Genomic DNA, 27007 nt, shown 5'->3' on the forward strand with positions numbered 1-27007 from the left:
CATCACATTGTGTGTTCACCACCCAGAGTCAGTTCTCCTTCCATCACCATACATTTGTTCCCTTTTAGCCTCATCTACCACTAAACTATTGTTTATGTCTATGAGTTTTCGTTTCTTTGTGTATTTGTCTTGCTCCTTTGTTGCTTTCAGTTTTACATCCCACATATCAGTGAAATCATATTGGTCTCAACTTTTGCTGCCTGACCTATTTTGCTTGGCATGCTAATCTCAAGTTCCACTTTGTGGGTATTTTCTTTTTGAAGAGAAGGTCAAGATGCTGAGCTGCCAAGCAAACGTCCTGGTAGAGGAGTTTGGCCTTCGGGGCTTCTGCCTGACTGCTCTCCATGGGGCTGGACACTTTTCCCATGATGCTTATGTGTGCCTTCTTAGAAAAGACAAAAACTTGCTATTTGTCCTCACCTATAGAGACCAAAAAGAATAACAATAATAATAACTAAACAAAAGAGTAGGGGTGTATAAGGCCATCTTATATGAAGCAGGCATCTCCTGCTCATATTTCCGATCTCAATTTAAACATCATTTCTTCCAGGAAGCTAAATCTAACTCCCAAATTCAGATTAGATGGCTCCCCTTCACACTATGCTGGCCTCCTTTGGATTTCTGGAACTCAAATGGTTGTGGATTTTCCTTGATTGTGTTTCTCCTACCTGAGCACATCTCTTGTGATTACCTATCATTCTTTCTCCCAAACCAGACCACAGTCTTCTCTGAGAGCAAGGCTGGATTCAGTTCACCAGTTAGTCTCTAGTAGCTAACAATATCTAGTTCAAACAGATGCTTAGTAAATAATAATTGCATGAAGTTCACTTCAAAAGTCAGTTCCTTACATATCACTTTTAATTCAATGATGACAATGTGTAAAAGCACTCCATTTTACTATTTAAGATACATGTCTAAAAATGAAATAAAATTTAATGTACTCTCCATTAACTGCAATACAAAAGGAATAAAAAAATTCCCATAGTAACATTTAAATTTAATCAAAGTTGTGGATTTTTTTGGAGAATTCAACTGAGACTCTAGTTTAAAATATGTACAGTATAAATATATTTAAATACTTATAATATAAATATATTAAAATGATATTTATACAAAAATTATAAAATTCCTGACCTCTGAGTAGAGTTTCCCTTTAGACACTAAGGATGGAAGGAGAAGAGAAATACACTGCATAATATAATAGAAACGAAATTCTTACAAAGAAACTACAAAGGGTAAACATAAAATGAAAAACGGGAACTCTCTTATACCTGTGCACCATTTAACATACAAAAAGTATTCCTAGCAACATTGTCTTTAACAGGTAAAAACAAACACAGCAAAAACTAGAAATAACCTAATTATGTATCAACAGTAAGATGAATAAAATAAATTGTAATATATCCATACAGCAGCAAAAATAAATGAAACACACTACATATCCAAGTATGTACCAAGGTCTGACACTTAAGTTCACAAACTTATTGCAATGCTGTTGTTAACCTTTTCTGATATCAGAGGGATTAGTCATTATGAATTTGTACCAAATGGACAAACAGTTAACCAAGTTTACTATTTGGAAGTGCTGAAAAGGCTGCATGAAAAAGTTAGATGACCTGAACTTTTTGCCAACAATGCATGGCTCTTGCATCATGACTATGCATCAGCTCACACAGCACGGTCTGTGAGGGAGTTTTTAACCAATAAATAAGTAACTATATTGGAACACCCTCTCAACTCACCTGATCTGGCCCCCAATGACTCCTTTCTTTACCCAAAGATAAAGGAAATATTGAAAGCAAGACATTTTGATGACATTCATGACATCAAGGGTAATACAACGACAGCTCTGATGGCCACTCCAGAAAAAGAGTTCCAACATTGTTTTGAAGGGTGGACTAGGCACTGGCATCAGTGCATAGCTTCCCTAGGGGAGTACTTGGAAGGTGACCATAGTGGTATTCAACAATGTGGTATGTATGGTATGTAGCACTTTTTCTAGGACGAGTTCACAAATGTAATTGTCTGACCTCGTATGTATATAAGTGTTATACAAATATAGTGTTTAACAAAAGCAGTAAGCCAAAGAAAAATATATAAAGTATTCTGGTATTTATACTAAGGCCCAAAATAAGCAAAACTAAGCAATGTGTTTCCCATAGATATGTACTCAGGTAGTAAAACCAGAAAGAAAGAAAAAAGGAAGTAAGTGATTATCACAAAAGCTAGGATTGTGCTTTAGACGTGACAGTTCTTGGGAGAGGACTGAATCAGGAGGTGTGTACAGCAGGGGAAAGTGGAGCTTGTAGGTGTTTCTGGCACTAATAATGTCTAGTTCATCAGCTGGGTTATATGGGAGATACAAACAACATATTATTCTTGTATGTAAATGTCACAATTTAAAAAATCTTAATATAGAATTCATCATGTAAAAAAGACAAACCACTAAGTATACCACAGATTTTTATTATTGTATCTTTAGGGGATTGCTAGAATGACCCCTATAGCTAACTTGAACAATAAATGTCATTAAACATTAACTGATTTTGTTTTCATTAAATAGACAGATTGAAGAAATCCAATCAAGATGTTGGAAATGATCAAAACAATTTTCTGTGTAGAGCAGAAACTAGCAAAAAATAAAGAAAAGTAAAAAGTAGAATCACCTCTCAAATAATCTTTCAACGCACAAATATTTCCTAGGTACTTGAGATAAATTAGGAATGGTCAGTCACCTGTACAATTGGGAGGGTATGATATATAAGATCCCTTTTAGTCTAAGTCTGATATGCTTTACAAATAATTAGAACACATTTTTCTAGGCACACAACATTGCCTATTCTTAGTTGTAGTGTGTAGATTAATTCCTGTTTTGATTTTATTTTCTCCCATTATGGTCTATGAAATTCAAGTTGCAATTAAAGATTAGCTCGCAGGTGTAAATGACAATGTTTTTATCTACTACTATAAATTATATTCCCTATTGAAAGCACTGTGGCTTTATGACATAGTCCTCATAAAAGAGCTTAGTAATTACACATTTTACGCCTAACTCTAGTAAGTAAGGTACCATCTCTCAGCAGCTATGTTCTAGGCTAAGACTGTTGGAAATAACAAGTACCTATAGGTATATCACAGGGAAATCCTACATAATAATACAATTTGGAAGAAATCTCTCAGATATTTGTAAAGCAAAATATGTCAAGTGAAGATCACAGCAATGTAAAGTGGTCCCACTGTGTCTGTGAGCCACTATTTTCCACTCTATAACCCTTCTTTTAAGAACACGGACAAATCAAGAAAATATCCGGGAAAGTGTTTGAGATCATTAATACATGTCATCTTAAAATTAAAAAAAAAAATCCTATATGGCTTAAGTATATTTACCTTAAAGAAAAGAAAAGAGAAGACTAAGGAAACCATTTGAATGTCTTCAAATACTCAAAGTTCGATAAGGAGAAATACACCTTTTCCTATATGGCTCCAAAGGGAAGTCATTGTTAAAAGGACAGGTTGCAATTCAAGAAAAAGTCAGAGAACTTTTCACTAAAGCTGTCCAAGAATAAATGGGTTATTTGATTAGATAATAATCTTCCAGCCATGGAAGGGGTTCAATCAAAAACTAACGGACCATCAGGCACATTGTAAATGAGTTTTGCTTTTGTGTGATAGGTCTACTTAAATGACTGCTAATGTCCTTTTTTTAAAGCAAAGATTCTCAAGTTTCTACCCATGATGATTCATTAACCTATTTTCAGATGTTGCTATGGTTTATAGAAAATGCTATGGGTTTATAGAAAAACTAAAGTCATGTTATCTGAACATTCATTTTGGACAAATAAGTTAAGAAAGAAGTACTTTTCCTTCAATTGATTATTTTGATTGCATTCAATGGTATAACCATCATTACCAAATTTGAACAGGATTAATCTGGAACACAACCTGTGCTTTTAAATAAGAACTGCCATAATTTTAAAATAGCCCAGATGAACAAAGAAATTGCAATTGCAATTCAAAGAAGAATTGACACTAGCAAGTACCTGTGTGTTGATGGCAGAGTATGTATAATACAATCATTGTCTGGAGGCAAACACTTCAGTCAAAGTGAACTACAAGGACAGGCTTCTCCCTTTACAATATAAAATCTGAACTTTCCTGTCAGTGACAAGGTTAGAGCAGTATACCACCCACTCAGGAAATGAATCAGACAAAGAGTCAGATTCTCCCAGAATTTAAAGCACTTCTGAAAGCTGTCTTAACTCTTTCAGAACACTGGGAAACAACAACAAAAAAAAGGAAAGTATCTAAAAATACTTTTGTAGGTAAAAAAACTTAATACACTTAATGCTACTATGAAAGCTGGGACAATGGAAAGCATCCCAAATATCCCACAGTAGGGGATAATGAAATTATAGTTTATTGGAGTTCTGTATCACAGTATCCTATAATCATTATATTCATTATGTGTCATAATTATGAATCTTAATATAGCAGTGACAGGTGCTAAATAGGCAACAAAACATTACAAAACTGTGTGTGTGCTATGTTTAAAAAAAAAAAAAAAAAACTATGTAAAAACACTAGGAGGCCAGGCAAGATGGCAAACTACCATGGGATGCTATTTCTGGCCCTGTGTTTGACCTTAGAGAAGCCTCATAAATGAAAAAGAGATTGGTGGATGTCAGAACATAAAACTGTGAAGATGACATGTGATCTTATACAATAAACCCTAAAGACTAACAAAAACGTGCTAAAATTAATAAATGAATTCAGTAAAGTTCAGGATACAAAACCAACATAGAAAAATCAGTTGTTTTCTACATACTAACAACAAAGTACCTGGAAAAAAATTAGGACACAATCCCATTTACAATAACAAGAAATGAATACAATACTTAGAAATGAATTTAACCAAGGAGGTGAAAGATTTGTACACTGAAAATTATAAAACATTGATGAATCTGAAGAAGATACACAAATAAATGAAAAGATATTCCATGTTCATGAATGAGAAATATTTAATATTGCTAAAATGTCCATTCTACCCAAAATGATCTACAGTTTCAATGCAATATCCATACCATAAGTCCAAGGAGATTTTTCATAGAAATAGTAAAAGCAATCCTAAAATTTGTATAGAACCACAAAAGACCCCAAACAAATAGAACACTCTTCAGCAAGAAGAATAAAACCAGACACATCACACTTCCTGACTTTAAACTATACTGCAAAGCTATAGTATTCAAACCAGTATGGTACTGCCATAAAAACATATATTTAAGTCAATGGAACAGAATAGATTCCAGAAATAAACCAATGCATATACAATCAAATAATTTTTGACAAAAGCACCAAGAATTTTAAATGGGGAAAGGATAGTTTCTTCAATAAATTGTGTTGGGAAAACTGTATATCCAAATGCAAAATAATAAAATTGGATCTTACTTTACACTGTACATGAAAACCAACTCAAAATGGATTAAAGACTTAAACGTAACATCTGATACTATAAAACTCCTAGAAAAAAACATAAGGAATAAGCTCCTTTGCATTGATCTTAGCAATTCTTTTTTTGGATTCAATACCAAAAGCACAGGCAACAAAAGCAAAAATGAAAAAGTGGGACTACATCAAACTAAAAATCTTGTGTAACAGCAAATAAACAATCAACAAAATGAAAAGGCAGCCTACAGAATGGTAGAAAATATTTACAAACCATAGATCTGATGAGGAGCTAATATCCAAAATATATAAGAAACTAATAGAACTCAACATGAAAAAAAAAATTTAATGTGCAAAGGACCCTGAATAGACATTTTCCCAAAGAAAACATAAAAATTGCCAATAGGTACTCATATATGAGGGAAATGCCAATTAAAACCACAAGATACCAACTCACACTTGTTAGAATGACTATTAACAAAAAGAACAACAGTTGGCAAGGATGTGGAGAAAAGAGAACCCATGTGCACTGTTGGTGGGAATGTAAATTGCTACATTGGTACAGCCATTATGGAAAATAGTATGGAGGTTTCTCAAAAATAGAACTACCATATAATCCAGCAATCCCACTTTGGGTGTATATCCAAAAGAAATAAAATCACTATCTCAAAGACACATCTGCACTCTCATATTCCTTAAAGTATTATTCACAACAGCCAAGATATGAAACAACCCAACTGTCTATCAACAGATATATGGATATAGGAAATGGAATATACCGGGGGTGCCAAAAAAATATATACACATGACTTGTATTCATCTTTTGTTATCGGTACATATTGAGTATTACAATTTTAATACAGTTTTTTCCTTTCTTACAATGTGTATCCATTTTCTTGGCACCCTGTGTGTGTGTGTGTGTGTGTGTGTGTGTGTGTGTGTGAGTCCTATATGATACCATTTATATAAAATCAAAGCACATATAAACAAAACAGCACTATATATCTTTCCAGAATATGTATGTGCACACATCTCAATGAACATGGATTAAAGAAGAGTGACTAACTAATGGGGGCGTGAAATTAGAGTGGAGATGAAAATGAAGGAGAAAAATAAAATGAAATAAGAAAAGCCTTGTATAGACCACTGATATACCCTGCTATGACAGAGTATGATAAACTCAATTCTTTGCCTCTGAGAGCTAAAATTATTCTTTTTCATAGAACACCGTTTAAAAATCTGTAAGGAAATACACAAAACAATAATAGTTGTGTTAATACAGAATAAACTTATGGTGTGTTTTCCCATAATTTAAAAATATTTAAGAAAAAGATGAATGCTTTCCTCCAAGAAGTAATTTATATGTTGAGATAACCTGACATTTATACATTTGCAGTATTGAACTGATGTTTTTCAGTTATGAATCACATGAAAAACAGTACCTTCAACAGTGCAATCGCACTTTATAACATTAATCCTTCCGATAACAATACAGACCTTCCAATCAGTAACTATCATCAAAAAAAGAGAAAATTTATCTTCATTTAAATTATCTAACTTTCTGAATCTTGTGTGTCAATTGTTTTGTTTTATTCATCAAAATGTCCTTTTCTAGTGTTCAACCAGATTAATGATAAACAACCTTTATATTGTAAGATCAAATTGCCTGACATTTCTCTCTGGATATACGTGAAAATTAGAACTGTCCCAATCTGCATTGTTGACAGCACATGCAATGTTTATTTTAGAATATTATAGTTAATATATGTGTTATCGTGCCAATATACTTTTAACTGAGATTAAATTCATGTAACATAAAAATTAAACCATTTTAAAATGCACATTGGGTAACATTAGTATATTCTTAAAGTGTACAACCAATACCTCTATCTAGTTCCCAAATACTTTTATAATCCCCAAAGGGGATCCCATACCCATTAAGCAGTTACTCTCTATTTCACCACCACCACCACCCAGCCCCTGGCAACCACTAATCGCTTTCTGTCTCCCTGGATTTACCTATTCTGGATATTTTATATAATTGAAATCAGATAATATGTTTATGTTGCTTTTTATATCACTTCTGAAGGAAACCACTTTAATTGCTTGAGTCATTAAAATCTCTGGGACAGCCCTAGTGGTTTAATCCACATTGGTTTTCAAATAAGTATCACTATTCATATCTACAAACTCTAAATTTAATGGGATATTGAGAAGCTAAACAATGGTGCAAATACAAATGATATGCATCTGCCTATGTCCAGCCTCATCCCTTTCCGCCGCCCTTTCAAACCCTGTAACTCTTGCAATGTCCTGAATCTAACGAACACACCATGTCTATTCACCCCTTCATGTCTGTGTACACTAATCCCCAGAGTGCATTTCCCCCTTACGAGCACCTAAAGAACCCTTACTCATGACTAAGTTAAAACATCACCTGCTCCTCAAAAGTCCCCATTCAAAACCTCCACTGTCCCCTCATCCCCCACCATATTGCCATTCTGCCTTGTTTGCACCCCTCCTATTGTATGTACCACTTTGCACTGTAAATAATATGTTTATATGCGAGTCCTCTACTCACTGAATTCTTTTGTATTCCTAGTGCCAAGAACAATACCTGTAACATTCTAAGAAATCAGTAAATCATTGAACAGATAAAAATGAAGAAAATGTACAAGACGCTCCCAAATATTCTGTGGGCCATAGTTAGATAACCTCTGATTAATAACAGCGGTTCTCAAATTGTGCTCCCTGGGAGCATGGCCTGAGAGCTTGTTCCAAATGCCAATTCTTGGGCCAAACTCAAGACCTACTAAGTCAGAAACTCTGGAGCCTAAAAACCTGTGTTTTAAAACGCCCCATAGATAATTGTGATGTACACTCAAGTTTGAGAACTATTGATCTAAAAAACTGAGAGCAATAGAACAGCTGTCTTAACTTGGCCTCTGGAAAAAGATACTTCTTGGTTTTCCAATGACCTGAGTGTCTGCTCTTTCCAAGTGTCCCCACTGAATCCTCTTCCTCTTGCACATGTGGGAGTGCCTCTGGGTTCATGCTTCAGGTTTCTTCTCTGTCTACGGTCACTCTAGGCCCATGTATACATTCTATATACACCTATGTATACATCCAATTAATATATACACCCATGTATACATTCTACGATGGCACCCACATTTATGTCTCCAATCCCAACTCTCGGAACTCCAGACTCCTATTAATCTGCCTTCTCAGTTTTTCTACTTGGATGCCTACTAGGAATCTGCTGAACTTTTACTCTTCCCCATAAAACTGTGACTCCCATTATGCCTTCCCCATTTTGATAAATGGACACTGTGTTTACCAGGTTTCTCAGATGAAAAACCTTGGAGTCATCCTTGACTCCTTTCTTTTTATAACAATTTACAACCAGCCCTTTAGCACATTTTTGCTGAAACCTTCAAAATATATCCTTCACCATTTCTCATCATCACTGCTAACCACCGGAATCCAAGACACATTCTCTTTTGCCTGGAACAAGTCTCTCTGCTAACATCCCTGCACCACCATCAAAAACACACATAGGAGTACATTCAATTCTCCACACAGCAGACAAAATACTAACCAGATTATTCCACTTCCCATCATATATATTTTTTAAATCTTAATTCCTTCCATGGCTCATAAGACATTACACTACCTTGCCCCCAAACCTACGACCACCATCCCTCCAGCCATTCTGATATCCTTCCTTTTTTTACCCATTTACTCAGAGATTAACCTCAGGACCTATACTTACACCCATTCCCTCTGTTTATAATAGTCTTTTCATGGCTCCCAGGAAGGGCCTCAATGCCCTCCTTTTCATCCCTGTATTTTGAAACTCTTTTTAAATAGCACCTACCTGTACCATTTGCCTCATTACTTTGTGTTAGGCACTGTTTGTATTAGCTATCTATTGCTGCTTAACAAGTTATCCCAAAATTTAGTGGCTTAGTACAACACACATTAATTATCTCATAGTTTCTGTGGGTCAGGAGTCCAGGTATGGCTGAGATGGGTCCTCAGCTTCAGGGCCTCTCACAAGGCTGTAATCAAGCCTCAACTGGGGAAGGATCCACTTCCAAACCCACTCAGTAATTGTTGGCAGAATTCAACTCATTGAGGGCCTCACTTTCTTGCCACATGGACCTTGCAACTTGCTGCTTGTTCCATCAAAACCAGAAAGGGAGAAAGTCTGCTAGCAAGAGGGAAGTCACAATATTTTGTAACCTAATCATGGAAATAACATCCCTTCACCTTTTCTATATTCTTTGAATAGAGACGAGTCACAAGGCCCAGCCCACAGGCAAGGGGAGGAGTTTACATAAAGGCATGAATAGCAGTAAGTAGGGCCACTGGGGGACACCTCAAAAACTGTCAATCACACAGTCCCAAGTATTATTTCATGTGCATGAATATATTCCCATAAGGGAGTTACTTTTCCCCTTTTAAGACAAGGATGCTGAGATAGGTGAGGTTAATTAATTTGATCAGATTAAATAACTGGTAAAGATTTGGTCAGAATTTGAACTCAGGTCTGGCAGCCTCCACCACGATCTTAATGACCACACTATAATGCCAGATCTGCAATACGTTGCAATTCTAGAGTTGAATTTTTAGTAAAGAAAGTTTCAGAGATTAACATTTCCCTTATTAAATTTGACTTTTTTGTTTCCATTAACCCTTTCATTGCCCAACCCAATCAACCTCTTTACTATGATTTTTAATATCTAATTCCTATGACCTTGCAAGAAATGTACCTACATATTTAGAAACCGCAGTCATCGACTTTTCACATAACAGTAGCTCAGTTCAAATCAGTGTTAATCATTTTCTAAATGGCAAAAATGACACATGAGAGTGAATTAGAAAACATCTGGTTTTGTGGCACATCTTAACTCCTTTGGGCCTCTTTTCTCTGATCTGTTTAGGAGAACTGAACTAGAAGTCCTCGTAAGTCTGTTATGTCTTAATGATTCAGTGTGATGCTAAAGACAGAAATGGATAATAAATTCAACTAGCTCCCCATTCCCACCCCGATCCTAACTCTGAATCCATCAGTACTATTCTGTAACTTCTGTTGAGGGAGGATGCAGAGACTATAGTCAGGCACAGATACACCTCAGGATTTACAAATTACTTACCAAATCAACAGAATTTTAAGCACATGGGGTCTACGGCCATGTGTCCGATATGAACTGAACAGACAGATGAAGTTCAGCTCTTCTTTTTTATTGTTTCCAATTTTCTATTTTATCTTAATTCCGGGTGAAATTCCTATATGCTTTTCAATTGACAGAAGCTGCAGACTGAGGGATCATTACTTCTCAAGCCGGCCTTCATTCTCACTTTGAACTCCTCTATTCAGAAATGTACTTAAGTCAAAGAAGAAAAAAAAAAAGAACTACATTATGAAATAGGAGACCACAACTGCATATATCCCTCAATATTTCTTCAATTAAATTTCTTAGAACATTTAGCTCAGAGACCTTATGTATGCATGATAAGGTCAAAATGGTCATTCACAATTAAAATAAAATACAACTTTAATAGACTGAACTCAGGCTGCCTGAAAGTGATAATAATTTCTGATTTTTCAAACTGATTTTGGACTTCATTGAATTTAATCCACTATTGCATTATCTTATTTCAAGAATGAACAATCAGAGGAAAGATACATTTAAAAACATAGATGTATTTAAGAGCTAAGATACATTTAGCAGTACATTATTTCAATACAAATCTAACTATCAGAGTTATCCACTTTTTACACAAGTAGATCAGTTCAAATCTGTATTAAATAACATGCCACAATCACGCAAATGCTTCTTATGCTTGAATGGTTACACAACAAAACAATCCAGCAAAAAGGAAAGGCAATTTGACTGAAGTTTTGTATACAGCCCAAGTGAAGTGAAAGGTTGATAATTACAGTATCTTGCACATCGTAAATGCTCAACGAACACTGAATATTTGAAGAAACATGAGAAAGATGAACTATCAAAGAATTTATGATCTAAGGAGTCAAGACTATTACATGTTTATTTCCAAAACTGTTTCTGGAATACCTACTAAATACCAGGGGCTCCCATAGTGCTGGGAAACTGAAAAAAAACACTTTTTTTTTTTTTTTAATCAATAAAACAGGGACCCTGTCCTCAGGAAAGGAGGCTATGTGGAGTCCTACATGAAACGTAGTGGAAGTGTAGAACATTGCTTGTCCACCCTGAATTCAGACACCACTTCAACCAGGTCTTAGAAGTTACTTAGAATTAGAACAAACATAAAAGGGAAACAGATTTAAAAGGATGGAGTCTCAACAACAAATCAAATAAAAACAAGATTTGTCAAAAACAGGGGGGAATTAATAAGTAATAGAAATGCCAATGGTCAGAGTTTTAAAAACTGTGACACGTTATTCAAATATTTGTTTATTTCCTTCATGTGGAATGGGTAAAATGCCTGTACCCTTTAAGGAAAACATAAAGTAGAGAAGGTAGAGATAATGTGCAAATCTGATGAAAAATATTAGATATTATATTAGTTTGCTCGGGTTGCCATAACAAAGTACCACAGACTAGATGACTTTACCAATAGACATTTATTTTCTCACAGTTTTAGAGGCTAGAAGTCCAAGACGAGGATGCCAGTGTTGGTTCCTTCTGAGACCTCTCTGGTTTATAGAAGGCCATCTTCTCCCTGTGTCTTCACATGGACCTCCTTTGGTGTGTGTCTGTGTCCTAATTTCCTCTTCTTATGAGGACACCAGCCATATTGCATTAGAGACAACTCTAATAATTTCATCTTAACTTAATTACCTTTGGAAAGACTCTATCCCCAAATATGGTCACATTCTAAGGCATTAGGATTTCAACATATAAATGAAAGGAGGGAACCAATTCAGTACATAACATATACGTTTACACTGAGTTGAAGAGTAGAATATCCAAAAAGAGATGACCTTAAATCATCTCTTTTTGGATATGGTAATTGTAAAACAATAATATATGTAAGAGGTCATACGCAGAGATTTAGAGCTGAGATGTATCTCCATGGAGATGATAACTGAAATTATGAAAGTGAAAAAGCCCACAAAGATAAAAACCTGCAGAGAAAACAGTACCAAGGCAAGAAAAATGTATTTTTGATTTCTTTCTGTTCTTCACTCGAAGTACCTAGACACAATCTAGATAGAAATTGAAAAAAGTATTGAAATTGGGGAAACCTTTTTGGGCCAAACTCCTCTTTATTTCACTGGGGAAAATAAAGGCCTAAAGGTTGAGTATCTCCCCTTTGACTGGTTAATTTAATACCCACAATTCTAGTTATGTTTTTAAGGACTTGGAATTTTGTATGGTATAATATCATTTCTAAGTATACGGCTACAGATGAATTCTGAATATATGATCTAATATACTATTGTGCTGTCCAATGGTAGCCACTAGCCAATGTACCTATTTAAATATAAATAGTTAAAATTTAATAAAATTTAAAATTCAGTGCCTCTATTGCACTAGCGATTTCAAGTACAAGGGTGGTTAGTGGCTACCATTTTGGACAGTATAGCCATAGAATAGTTTTGTCATTGCATAAAGACCTATTGAATAGCACCAGTCGACAATATTCTATAAATCATGTAGATACTTCTTCTAAAAACTTTGAGGGAGTTCAGTTTTATAATTCTCTCAAATTATAAAATATAGCAGGGAGTATATCAACTACAAACACCCCATAAATTCTTTGGCAAAAAGGAGCTCCTTTCAACATTTTTCTTCATTTTTCAACTTCCCATTGACCTTCATTTAAGTAAGGATAGATGCCACTTTGAAAGACCAAAAAATAATAGAGTCACATTACTGATTTGCTTCAATGAGCAACATTTTTGAACAACCTAAAATGGTTCAGCATAAATTCTAGATTATTCCAAAAACTCTTCTTTCCTGAAGAAACCCTGTAGATTCTTCCTTCGTTTCTAAATAACACTGTTATTTAGAAATAATCAGAAAACACTGATTATTTACCATTTCATTGAAATGTGGAATTATCCCTGAGAAATTTCTTCACTCATATGCAAATTTTAAACCAAGAAATTAAAGTCATTAAGGCTATTCCTAAATTCACAAAGAATTATATAACAACATGAAAACCACAAAAATAAATCACTTTATTTTTTAACAAGACTATAACTTGATTAAGTTTATGTTTGTACAGAGGAGTGAATAGTACGAGAAGTAACAGACATTTTGAAACAGTGAAGATTTGACTGAGATTGGCCTTAAAAGTAGGTTTGAAAGCTCCGACAGTGTTTTTCAAAGGGCAGCGTGAGTATCCCCTGAAAAAAGCAAAGAAAAATGCACACTCCAGAGCCCCACCCCAAACCTGCAATATCAAAATCTCTATGGATAAAGTACTACAATTTGCTTTTTTAAAGTGCCCTTGGATAATCTTTCTGTCTACTAAAATTTGAGGGGAATGAAAACGCTGAAATCTAATTTAAGATTCATATGTGTAATGTAATATCTGTAGAAATAATTAGCTATTCTGGCCATGGGAGTTTCATATCAAGGCATGAAAGAGCCCCTATAAAGTAGATATCATTACATGTCCTTGTTTTGCTTTTTAGAAACAGGAATCATGACTTTAGTTTAATTATAATTAGAAAGTCAGAATACTCTACACACTGCTGAAGAGCTATATAACCTACATACCCAATTACATGATCCTTTGGGATAAATAAAATTGGGATAAACAACATCTGAAGGTCATTTTTAGTCTTATGATCTTATATTCTCTCTTTTATTAATGCGCAATTTTTTTTAAACTTTAAAGATGAAACTGAAAAGTAGTCCAGGCTAAAAAAATATGTCTAAGGAATTAAAATCATAAGTAAACATTAACAATCAGAAAGGGCATACAATTTTGAAACACATATGTATGTATTAAAATTTTGATTTTCTCCTGTTAATCTGTCTCTGGTAATTTGATTATTAGCCCACCTAAAAGAACTAAGAAGATGGGAGGGAAAGTATTAATTATATTTTTACACTCCACAAATATTTCACATGACTTATTTTACAAAGTTGCATTCTTAACTACTGAGATCCCCTGTGATTAGTTTTGCTTCATTTTCAAAACATCTTTTTTTTGTTTTAAATGTCACCTTTGCTCTTTTGGTTGAGAAGAGAGCCTAAAGGGATGTGAATGAAGAATACATACTGTAGCCTTCCATTAGAGCTATCTGAGCACCTACTATGTGCCTGGCATTCATCCATGCCCTTTTTACACATTTTGAAGCATCCCAAAAAACCCAGCTAAGGCCACACTGGGCTCCATCTTATGTCAACAAACAAGCCAAGAAGAAATACCCAGAGAATCTGATATACACTCTGAGATACTGCTGGTGTCTGAGTATTCACCTACTTTCATGGAGAAAGGGATGGAAACTGCAGTTATAAACAACTTTCCACCTGCTAAATCATTTTAGTTGGCAAATGTTCTCCACGTTGCTGACAGAGCCCAAACACTGGTGAGTAATAAAGAAGCATTTTCCCCCTTCTTTTTAGAAGCCTGAGCCCTCTTCACTGTTGATTGCTGTTCAAATAAAATGAAATCATGACAGTAGTAAGCTAAGATGGTTCACTCTATTCCCTTTTCCTAATGCTGGCAAGAGGATGTATCACCCATTGGAAAGACATTCAGTCCCTGAAAACAAGATCTTAATGCTTCATGAAAGCGTGAGGAAGCATGAGGATATTTCTGGAAGTTAGCCAATTAGATGTGTCTACAGGATTTGATGCTTTCCCCTCTCTCTTTTAGTTCTTCTCTTCTCAACTGTCTGAGTTCTTTTATCCTTAGCTAAACAGCAGCCAAGGAGTAAATAAGATCTGAAAAATACCTGTTAAATCAACTTGAAGCCAATTCCTTTACACAGATGGCACATCACAGATTTGAACTTGATCCTGGTCAGTCAGTTTATAAATAATGCTATTAAGCATCTCATGGCTGAATAATAATTCATTATATATATGAACATATTCTTTATCCATTCATCCATTAATGGACACTTAAGTTGTTTCCATATCTCTGCTATTGTGAATACCATTGCAATAAACATGTCAGTGCAGCTACCGTGTCTCCCGAAAATAAGACCTAGCCGGACAATCAGCTCTAATGTGTCTTTTGGAGCAAAACTTAATATAAGACCCGGTCTTATATTATATAAGACCCGGTGTTATGTTATGTTATGTTATGTTATGTTATGTTATGTTATGTTATGTTATGTTATGTTATGTTATGTTATGTTATGTTATATCCGGTCTTATTTTACTATAAGCCTTATAGTAAAATAAGACTGGGTCTTATATTAATTTTTGCTCCAGAAGACGCATTAGAGCTGATTGTCCCACTAGGTCTTATTTTCAGGGAAACACGGTAAGCTTGATTTCTGGCTGTGTTAGGTAAGCTTAGGCAAATCATCTCATATCTTCAGGTGTTTTTTTGGTGTTTTTTTTTCAGTTTCAGACCACCTACAACAGAATCACCTACAGTGCTTATCAAAAATGAATATTTATGGGCTCCATCCCTGACTTACTGAATTAGAATATCTGTAGAGTAGCCCCCATAAATCTGAATTTTTGATAAACTTTCTTTGATAATTCTTATGAACAACAAATTTGAGAACCAATAAATTTGTATTTCAATTTGATTTTACAAAAGGTAAAGAATTTCTGATTAAAAAATAGTTATTGAGCCTCTACTAAGCACCTTAATCTGCGCTAAGTGATAAGAGGGATGTCAGGCCCTCAAGAAGCTTACAACACTGGGGGAATGAAAACCCAGGAGACAAATGGGTGATGTCACAATGCATGCCAACTGGGGACCAGGCACTGTGCTGAGTTCTTCGCAAACAGGACCTCACATAACATCACAATACGTTAAAAAATGGGAATTTTAAATACGTTGAGCCCAGCTCATGCGTGCTCTTTATGCTAGAGGTGATAAGGTAAATCCATACAGCAGATAAAATCTGAAAGATTCGAGTGATATAGACAGTTCTATAAGAGTTCACACATGCACATACCCATCAGCAGCAGCAATTGCCGTTTGTGGGAAATGTACATTCCCAGAAGCACAAAGAAAAAGGGAATTGCTGCCAGTTTCATCACAGCAAATTTCTACGATGTGACTGGGACTTCATTCAAGAGGGAATAACTTTTACAAGAACATGACACTGGAGAACTATAAGAAGCTGGCATCACCCAAATCTGATTTCACCCAATCTGGGCTCCCAAAACTAGAGAAGAAAAGAGCCCTAGGGGCCCACTCTTCCTCGACTCTGGGAAACCTTCTCTGGTTCTTCCAATCTCCACCCAGGGTGGGTTAAGGGTCCTTCCTATGTGCTCCCATAGCGCCAGAGGCTTAGTCAGTTAATAGCACGTGCCCACCAGTATCATAACACTTACCGGTACCATAGTATGACTGTTTACTTGACCATCTAACTCACTGAATTATAAACTTCTTGAAGAAAACAAGTATGTCTTTAACTTATATATTATATTCAGTATCGCCAACCTAGGATACTCCTTAACACATAGTAGTTACATGCTCGCTGAATTTACATTACAGCTGTATGATGGATTCATATATTATGTAATTATATATATAAGTATATGTATATTGTTGAGAGAAACAGAAAAAAGAAGACTGTAGAGGATAACTGGGCTTTGAAGTACAGGTAAGATTTTTAAAAGGCAGAGATGCGGAAAGATAGAATTCCATATGTTCAGAAAAACATAACAAATGGCATAGATGCAAGACAGCAAATGACACTAAGTTTGGTGGGAGCAGAGGGAGGTATATCAGGGGAAAATAAGTTTGATTGGGTGCCATGTTTTACCAGAGTTCATATTCACACAGGCAGTGGGCAGCTGTTAAGTAGAGTGATATACTAAAAGGTGACCTTTTATATAGACGACTCTGGTAGCAAAGTATAGAGTAGACTGGTGAGAAGAGCCATAGCCATCATGTGTGGCTATGACAGTAGTGGAACCAAGAAGCAATGTATTGGTGGCAACAGGGATAGAGCAAGAGAAAATGGGTAATAAAGACACTGAAGAGATAGAGTTTACATAATCTGGTAGTTGCTTGTGGGGTCAAACACAAAAGGGTCAAATGAGACTGATGTTTATAACTGGTGCACTAGCAGAACAGTGGCTATCAGGGTGAGGGGGCAGATATTCCAGGAAGATAACATTTGAAACTTAATTGAAGGCATTCAAAGAACAGTCAGGGCTAAAGGTGAAGATCTGGAATTTTTTAAAGACATACATATAGCGGTAATAAATAAAGTTGTGGGAATGAACAAGACCTCAAAAGGAGAGAGAGAACAAAGGCTGAAGGACAGAATATTAGTGAATGCTTACATTTAAGGGGGCGGGAAAACCTCACTGTGAAGACTTTTCTGAGATGCAGATAGTAGTTAACATCTTTGTGCACCATCATGTTTTCAATCTCTCTAACACAGTTCCTGTCAAAATGTTTCACTTTTTCTTGTTTACCTGCTTGTCCCCATTATTAGACTATGAGCTTTTTATTGGCTGGGTCATGAGATATATTCATCTCTCAGTCACCAGCACTAGTTCCTACACATAGCACACCATGGGTTCTCAAAGGGTAGAGGGATGCATGGATAGATGGATGGAAAGATGAGGAATGGATATACTCATATAGGAAAGGACCAAAATGGAGGGTGAAAGTGAGGGATCAAACCGGGACATGTTATACAGGTAAAGGAAAGAGAATTTGAAACCTACAACTTTGCTCTTCATCACTAAAATGTAAAATATCTAAACCAAAGGGTTCAAAGGGTAACCATCTCTAAAATACCTCATGGGATCATTGTTTTTGTGATTCTTCCTGCTATTTCAAAATATATCCAGAATACCAAACTCTAGCCACTTCACACTTCTGATCTTTTGGCTCAAGACACCATGAACTCTCACCTGTATTGTTGCAAATTTCTCCTAAATGATTTCTCTGCTTCTGCCCTTGGCTCCCCACAGCCTATTTCACAAAACAGGAGCTAGCCAATCCTTTGTAAACAGAAGTCAGGTCTTGCCATTCCTCAGTTCAAATTCCTCAGTGATTTCCCATCTCACTCAAAATTAAGCCAAAGACTTTAAAATGGCCCATAAGGCCCTCCATGACCTGCCCACTCAACCATCAACCTCACAATGCTACCTCTCCAGCCTCATCTGCTTTTCCTTTCCTCGTGCTGTCTCCTCTCCAGCCACACTGGCCTCCTTACTATTTGTGGAACATTCCAAGCATGCACCTGCTTCAGGACCTCTGTACCTGGAGTCCCCTCAGCCTGGAAAACCCTCTCTCTCCCCCAGATATTCACATGGCTCACTCCTTCATCTCTTTTGCTCACACCCCCTTCTCCTGTGAGGACTTCTCAGTGAGGCATTCCCTACCCAACCTATTAAAAATTATATCCCACCCCAGCACACCCTCTGCTCCTTCCCTGTCATTTTTCTCTGTAGCATGTGTTACTTTAGGACATACTTTATATTTGGCCATCCCAGGCCCCACATCTGCAAATCCTACTCATCCTTCAAAACTCTCCAGGAAGTTACAGATTATTATATCCGTAACGGATAAAACTATCATATTAATTGTACATGTGCTGCTTCGCAGTTCAGACATAGAACAGTTATACCCCGAATTCTATGAGTTTTCTTGGAACTGATGTAGCTCCTTTCAGTGAGTTCCAATGATCACAGAAATTACATCACTTTGTAGTCCATTCCTCTCTCTTAACCTCTTATCAAGTCCTGCAGTGTCTTTATTACCCAAAACAGAACTATTTAACGTCTACTACTGGGGAAAACTGAATCTACAGAATGATGATGATGACAAAAGGAGTTTTCATAATCTCATTTATTTGAGCCAAGTTTAATTTTAAACTAGAATAAGTGTGTTTCCTTCTCTCTCGTGTGTGTGTGTGTGTGTGTGTGTGTGTGTGTGTGTGTGTGTGAAAGAGACAGAGAGACAGAGAGAGAGGGGGACAGTTGGCTTTTCCTCAATTCCTTAATTCCCAGAGTCTGAAAAAATTTAACCTCTGGACCTTGCAAAACCCCTGGCTTACCAACGGTGGTCAAGGAGCCATTGTTAACCTCCAGGAAGCTCTCTGAAGCCTGAAGCCTGCCTCTGAGCGACTGAGGGACAAAATTTAAATTTTGTGCTTAAGAAACCAGAACACTAGTCTTCAAAAAGAGAAGCCTTTGAGATTAGAAAAATAAATTTAAAAGTGAAAGGAAGATTTACTGAGCAGAGAACAATGAGTCCCAGAGAGAAGAGAGCCTAAATCACACTTCTCAAACATGGGGCTCAACTGCATGGCTGTTATTCAAACTGATGAATTCTCCTCCAATGACTGGATTAGGAAAACGGTAGCTCATTTCTCAACTGCTGCCTATGGGCGAGCTGTGTTGTATTTTGGAGTTTGGGTTGATTTTTGTTTTTCGTATTTTCTTAGTACTAACTTCAGCACAGCACCTTGATCATTATCAAACCACCCTTCTGACAGTGATCACAGAGAAAAAATAAGGCTTATAGGTTTACACAGAGCTCCAAAGGGCTGTCCTTGTTCTTCTTCCTTTTCTTCAGTTCAGTCCTGCTCAACTACACACAAGGATGGGACAGAAATATGAGGTTTTGTGAGCCTCAAAAGCTTCTGAAGCTTTATCCCCAGCTCAAGCAAAAGCAATTATAAAAGACTTCTTCAATTAGAGGATATAATTTGTGTTTTATTTTCCAAGTTAAAAGTATGTGTGATTGCGGGACAGCCAGATGGCTCAGTTGGTTAGAGCGACAGCTCTCAACCACAAGGTTGGCAGTTCGATTCCCACATGGGATGGTGGGCTTCACCCCCTGCAACTAAAGACTCAAAACGGCAACTGGACTTGGAGCTGAGCTGCGCCCTCCACAACTAGATTGAAGGACAACGACTTAGAGCTGATGGGCCCTGGAGAAACACACTGTTCCCCAACATTCCCCAATAAAAAATTAAAAAAAAAAAAAGACATCTTTAAAAAAAAAAAAGTACGTGTGATTGACCAGTTTTCAGATCGGAGTCTTTAAAATCACTTATGTGATTCTTGAGAATCAGTTATTTAAAATTATAAATACAAACACAGTGAGGAACAGAGAGGAAAAGTGGAATAATGAGAGAAGACAAGAGCTTATAAAAAGTGATAGGGAGAAAGGTGAGCTACATAAAAACGTTTTCTCCTATTAGAAGCCATGTTGAATTTTTTATGTTGTTCACGCCTGCCATCTAGTGGTTATCATGTAGTAATGCTTAAGTCGGATCTGAAATCCCAAAACAGAACTGTTTAAATAAAAATGTGATAAATCAGTCACCCGGACTGTTTACCTCTGTGACGAGTTCCATCCCTTTCTCTCTGGTTTAGACATGATTTTAAATGTTCTGCATCTGTTAATTTCCACAGCATTTCAATTCCACATATGGAATGAATTCTAAGAAGCTCCATGATTTCCATTCAAGTGTTCGATGTCCCATATTGGGCAAGTTCCAAAAAACCCGTTAACATTATGGAATCTAGCATTTCAACAAGTTCCCTTTCCTAAATATTGAATGACCCAATATAACTCTGCTTCTTGCAAGATACTATTAAACCTGAGAGTTAAATAAACTAAAAAAAATAGAACTAAAACCAAGGGTCCTTATGACCTTGATTAAAACTAGCTTTAAACCCTAGCTTTAAAAAACCATTTCTCTCTCTTTCCATATATATAGATTTAGGTATAGATATAGTATAGGTATAGATATAGATATAGCTATAGCTATAGCTATAGATATACATATACATATACATATACATATACATATACATATATCCCTCAGAGACCTAGCCTTTCTGCCGGACAATCAGCATTCCCAAGGCAGCAGAAGACAGTAGGCCTGGACCTGACTAATTGTCACTCTATCAGGACCTACATATCAGGGTAAAGATAATATCTTGACCTAAGTTGCATTTCAGCTCCTGAGCCCTAAAGTAGAATGACCCCCTGGCTACTTTCCCATGAAACCAGACAGAGAGATGCCACAGCATACCTTAGAGCTGTCCTCAAGACCTGAAGAGATGATTTATTACCCTTATGTCATCTCCCACCAATCAGCTCTCAGCACAACTGTAAATCCCCTAACCCACAGGGCATTGTGATTTCGGCTATAACCCACACACTGTCCAGAAGTTGGGTCTTTCAGAGCATTAGCTTGCCTGTACTTCGGATTGGCCAATTCACTAATAAACCTTACTTTCCGTATTGCAGAATCCTGCTCCTGAGTGTCTTTGGTCAGTGTGCACAGACACTGGACTCAAATATTGGGGTCCTTGTAACAGAACTATAGTCTCCGAATACTGATTCAATAATCAAAAACATCCCCTGCCTTTTTCATGCTTGATGTAAAGAGAAACTCAATTATACATGATATAGTCTCAATTTTTAATTTTTTTAAAGTTGTCTTTTTGAAGAACTTGCTTTAAAACTTTTTTTTTTTTCCCCCCCAAAGACAAGCTTTCTCCATTGTAGGGAAGGAAAAATAATTCTCCTTCTACCCTTCTAAGGACTTCTGCCTGGTCTAATAATCAAAGTGCCATGAGACAGAGTAACAGGAGAAAATAACCAAATTTGTCACATACGAACATATGGGAGTTCCATAAGATTATGGGACCCCGGTATGCATAAATCGGAGAGTTAAGGCTTATATGCCAGTTCTGAACTAAGAGAGGGAGGCAAGGGTCTGGGGCTTCAAAGGAAAAGTAAGGAATTCACAGGTAGATGAGAAAGAGCAAACATTTGATAGACAAATTCTTGCTGGGCCACCTGGACACCACAGATCACAGAGGGGAGTCTAAGGAAGAGACTTGGCAGGTTCCTCCCTGTCTGTCACATTTAGTTTCTGTTACACTAAGGTGTTTGTTCCCTTCCTTTAAGCAGGTAAGGGGGAGGTAAAGTCTTCTTCGGTCTTTCATTTCTTAAAAATAACAGCTTCAAATAATATCCCCAAAAGGCATATTTTGGGGTCACAAAACTCTGTTCACCCTCATAGCCTTCAGGAAGCAACAGATTCATGAGATCCCCTTTCCAGGAAGTCAGGAGGAAGGCAGCCTAACTGGCAAGCCACGGACAAATGTTTGGTTGTTCATTAGCAAAGACATCATGGAAATCTAGCTGAGATAGTAGATTGTGGGACATCAAAATTGGTAGTGAAGGTTATACATTAGAGAGTAGAACAGACAGTTCATTAATCCTTCATAGGCATCTACAAAAGGCATCTTCACAGTTAACAGAAATCTCCACCTATGCTGCCTCACTTAAGCCTCAAAGTCTCCTAGCAGATAGCAAACCATGTGCTCATTTTATAGATGAGGAAAATTTGCCTTACAACGCTGAGTGTCTTGTCCAAGGTCATAGTCAGACAGCTGGCCAGAACACATATTCAAACACCGAGGAAGAGAAAGGAACCTCTTGGGTAAAAAAAAATTTCTTTAAAAGATGTAGGGGATAAGGCTGAGGGAACTTGAGGAAAGACCTGATCTGATCAAAAGTTTTAATATATTGTTATCCTACTCTACTGCAGTAATTGCCTACTTTGGGGGGAGTCATTAAATCAAGTATATTAGTCTGTGAGGTAAAAATGAAATAAAACAAAGTGGAAGAAGAATAAAGCAAGAATCTGGATAATCTGTCTGAATAATACAAAGCCTAGAGAGATGACACCTAAATAACCAAAATGCCTCTAAAACTATTGATTCCCTATCTGCAACCTAAATCTTGGCCTGGAAAGAGAAGCTAAGGTATAAAAAAAGTCCATTTTAAGTGACAGCAACCCCTATGAAATAGTGAGAAAACAGGGCTTTTACTTCTCAAATATGAAATCTCTTCAAATAGCAGAATTCTCAACTACAAGAGGCCAAGCCATAAAATAGAAAACTCATTTTTAACTGTCTCTATTCACCTTCGTGGAAATAGATTTAATCCCTTCCCTCATTATTGTAACACAAAGTCAGAATGTTATTTTTCACATGCTAGTTGTGGAAGGAATGTAAGATATTCTTACCAGGAATAAAACTAGCCTTTACAGAAGAGTTTCAGCCCTCCTGCCTGCCTCTTGGCAGATGTAATGAAGCCCAGGAACAGTTCCAAAAACGCTGAAGGAGAAAGAAAACAAGTGGTGCGGTATTCCTGAGGACTTTGAAAGCAATGGCTGTGAACCATGTCCTCAGCCCCAACAATTTAAAAAAAAAAGTCTTCAGAGTAGCCTCCGTCAGTCCCAAACTTCTTGCACCAGTTTTCCATTGCTACATTCATATTTTAGTGTATCAGGCTTGTGGGTAGATGAGATATACTCACAGGTTGAACCATCAGTGAAAATCATTTATGTAGCTAACCATGAATGACAATGAAAAAATTTAAAATTCCCCCCAAATAGCAGTATTGAATGCACATGTTTAAAATCTGGAGGTACATCCTTGGGGACATTGTTTAACATCTACTTTAGAGAGGATTCAGTGAAAGTGTTTCTCCATGAGTAATGCAACCGCTGACCTGCGTTATTCAATATGCTCTATCACAATTAATGGGAAGTCCCTGATCCCTTGTCTCGTGTAAGCTGAAAAGCAATTAAAGAAAACAACTGGAAAATGAACCCTCTCGCTTTATTATTCACCAGCTGCATTCTGTAGTTGTTATTCATAGATAACTTTGTTCTTAGACCAAAAGCAATTAAGGGCACAGAAAATTAATTACGAAGAGTATGCAACAGAATTAAATAATTTACCACAAAATGAGCAAAATCCTAATATTATCTTTGTTGTTCATTTTCTGTATGACACAGACTGAACCTCTTTTCCCTCCACCTGCCAATCTACTAAATGAGGATGACTTGATTTACCTCAGTGTTCTGTACCTTAAACCGGACTTGAAGAATTAACTGTGAGTCCAGGAGACTGACACATGCCTTTTGTGTGCTATTTAGAAACACTGTTGTTTCCCTGTCATGAGGTGACTCATCTAACTGCATGATTGCTCTAGGGGTGGGCTTTGGATTTGAGCAGCAGATGGGATTGAATAGTTTTAGCAATTATCAGCAATTAACTTGATAGCAAAAATAAATAACTAAAAAATCTGATTACAGAATGGGCAGAGGACCTGTAGAGGCATTTTTCCAAAGAAGACAAATTCCTGAAAAGGTGCTCAGCATCAATAATCCTCAGGAAAATGCAAACCAAAACCTCAATAAGATATCATGTCACACCTGTTAGAATGGCTCTGATCACAAAGACAACAAAGAACAAGTGTTGGCGAGGCTGTGGAGACAAGGGGACCCTGTGCACTGCTGGTGGGAATGTAGACTGGTGCAGCCGCTATGGAAATCAGTATGGAGGCTCCTCGAAAAAAATTAAAAACGGAACTACCTTATGAGCCAGCAAGTCCACTCCTCGGTATATATCCAAAGGAAATGAAACAGAATCTCAAAGAGACATCTGCATTGCCACTCAGGGCAGGAGTATTCACAAAAGCTGAGATATGGGAAAACCCTAAGTCCATCTACAGTGAATGGATAAAAAAATGTGATTACACACACACACACACACACACACACACACACACACGAATGTTATTCACCTCCTAAAAAGAAGGAAATATCCTGCCATTTGTGACAACATGGATAGAACTTGAGGACATTATGTTAAGTGAAATAAGTCAGACAAAGAAAGACAGATACTGTGTGATCTTAGTTATATATAGAACCTAAAATAACCAAACTAGTAGAAATAGAGACTAGAATGGTGGTTGTCAGGGGTTTGGGTGTGGGGAGAATGGGGAGATTTTGGTCAAAGGGGACAAACTTCCAGTTATAAGATGAAAAAGTTCTAGGATCTAGCACGCTATGAGGTTGGTGCAAAAGTAATTGCGGTTTAAAAGGTTGAACATAATTGCAAAAACCACAATTACGTTTGCACCAACCTAATATAGTTAACAATAGGGTATTATATACCTGACTTGGAAGTTGGTAAGAGACTAGATCTTGAATATTCTCAAAACACACACAGACGCACACAAAATGGAAATTATGTGAGATGATGGAGGTTTTATTTAATCTTATTGTGGCAACATTTTAGCTATATATATATGTGTGTGTGTGTGTATATATATATATATATACATCAAATCATTACATTTTATATCCTAAAGGCACACAGTATTATATGTCAATTATATCTCAATAAAACTAGGAAAAATAACTTAATATTGAAGTCCCTTTGAGTAGGTCGGCCCATTAATACCTCTTTGTGTCTATACAGATAGATCTAGAGCTTTACTGAGTTGGAGGAGGGAGCTAAACTGCTACCGTTCTGAATAAAAATGCCACAGGAATTGGGGGTGACAGAAACAGCAGTGCATTGTTGAGGGGGGCGATAGGCACCTGAGACGGATGGCACTTGGGAGGAATGCCCTGTGGAAATAGGAAATGGCAGCTACATGTGGAGAACTCCTACGCCCACTTCACATTTTGTACACCTTAAGAAACGTCCAAACCTGTAGAGAATTTTTATGAGTTTATTTGAGCCAAACTGACGACAATTGCTGGGGAGCAAGATCTCAAATGCTCCAGAGAATAGCAGTTTTGCAGTTTCTCTTACACATTTGAAATTAAGGAGGGACTTTAGGGAAGATTACTGAGGGTGGGAGAAAGCAAGGCAGGGATTGGATTATAGTCCAGTTAAGGTTCTACGATCTCCTGAGGGTGGTCACAGCCTCAGAAAGAGAGGTCTGAATGGGAGGGCATTGCAAAGGTGTGTGAACTAGGTGCGCAGGAACAGTGGACAGGGCTGGAATAGGCAAAGATAAGCCTTTTAGTAAAGATGTTATAGGCCCGTGACTCCCCACCATGACCTGTCCAGTTAGGAATTTAGGATTAGATCACCCTGTGAGCTGACTTTCCACAGAACCCCTTTTCTCATCGGCTGTTTGAAGTTGGTTTCTCTTCTGTGGTATTGGGATCTTCTACTCCTAAACTTTCACGGCCGGTCCTGCGCATTATACTGCCTTCCTTGGATCTGCAGCGCTTGGGAAAAGAAGGGAGCAGGAGGCAGGGGCTGGCATGAGGCTGCCCACGGCCTGGCAGTGGGTAAAGCAGAGAGGTGGGGGGCCCCAGAGCTAATGTGGGTCATATATACAAGAGGAACAGAATCCTTGAAATGTGATAGGCACACACTTGGGTAACTTAAGCAATAACAATAAAAGGTTGATAATTATTCCAGTGGAGGAAGTGAGAGTTTCCTTGGAAGAACAGAGCAGACATATTTAAATTATTCTAGTCTATAGTTTTTCTTCAAGCGTGTACATAGTCTTTAAAACTGTCACAGTTTAATGAGAGTAAAAACTAGCCTAACTAGTTACGAGTGATCTGGGGCATCCCACTGTATTTCCTCATCTACTTTGTGGAGAC

The 27007-nt window shown here is 37.0% G+C and overlaps 1 long non-coding RNA gene across 1 annotated transcript in view; it reads right to left on the reverse strand.

Moving 5' to 3' along the window:
• Window positions 1-27007, reverse strand: part of LOC109457602 (uncharacterized) — a 179629-nt gene that overhangs the window by 119026 nt on the left and 33596 nt on the right. The window lies entirely within an intron of this gene.

Source organism: Rhinolophus sinicus, linkage group LG12, assembly GCF_036562045.2.
Source record: "Rhinolophus sinicus isolate RSC01 linkage group LG12, ASM3656204v1, whole genome shotgun sequence".
NCBI classification, from domain to species: Eukaryota; Metazoa; Chordata; class Mammalia; order Chiroptera; family Rhinolophidae; genus Rhinolophus; species Rhinolophus sinicus.